This window comes from Parambassis ranga, chromosome 4 (genome assembly GCF_900634625.1).
Source record: "Parambassis ranga chromosome 4, fParRan2.1, whole genome shotgun sequence".
NCBI lineage: Eukaryota > Metazoa > Chordata > Actinopteri > Ambassidae > Parambassis > Parambassis ranga.
Genome location: NC_041025.1, coordinates 7,113,411 through 7,114,327, shown reverse-complemented (window position 1 = coordinate 7,114,327; position 917 = coordinate 7,113,411). Strand labels below are relative to the sequence as shown.

The window sequence follows — 917 nt, the reverse complement described above, 5'->3', positions numbered from 1 at the left end:
TTGTTAAACATGAAGTTCTGCGTTGAAAATAGAAAGTATGTGATTGGTGGACATTTTCAGACATGAAAGGCTTTCCTGCTTCATGTTAGGGCTACTGAGTTAAAATTGCTATATTTAATAATAAATATATATTTTTTAAGTAGATTTTCACCTATCTCTTGTCTATACTGTCACAATGGAAGTACATTATTCAACTGAAACAGGATTAAAAAAAAACTGATTGTGACCAAAAGCTAAAAAAAACTGTAGAAACTGTAGAAATACCTTTAGAGTCGCTTCTCGGCCTTTTGGCTAAGATCAAGTGTAGTATCTGTTCTTATCAGTTTATAGTGCTAGTCATTGTATGACACTGCTTGGCAGCAGCCGTAAAGAATTTCCCTCTGGGATTAATACAGTATCTAAAAAATAAAATAAAAATAAAGAGTCTGCTATCACCTAGTCTTTGTGTGGGTTCTTACTTCTTAGCCTGTGGATGGCAGTCAGTGCCTCCAGCCCTGTGCACATGTCAGACATTTGTCTGTGATCATGCATGTGTCACAGATCAACTATATTCATGGTGCAATTAAGACCATGTCCATAATTGCTTCTAGTTTAGAAATTGTAGAAATCTCTCGTTGTACACACACACTTTTACACCTGCACATGCACACAAACATCTAGGTTTTCATGCATCAGTAACAGTTTGAGCTAATTGCTCATCTTTTGCTTTTCCTCTGTCTAATAGTAATGTCTGTCAGTTGCTTTTTCTGCCTCAGCCAACCTTTTCCCCCATTCTGCACACACACACACAGCCACACACACTTATTTTATAGTCTCACAATTATTGTTATAAGTTAGCAGCCATATTCACACATTATTTTTATTGTTTATACATCACTTTATTTGGGAACAAATACTAGTATCTATTCTTATAGTAA

General features: G+C 35.3%; 1 pseudogene; it reads left to right on the top strand.

The window, feature by feature from the left end:
- Positions 1 to 271: 271 nt before the first annotated feature.
- On the top strand, positions 272 to 444 carry LOC114435231 (uncharacterized; annotated as a pseudogene).
- Positions 445 to 917: the final 473 nt, after the last annotated feature.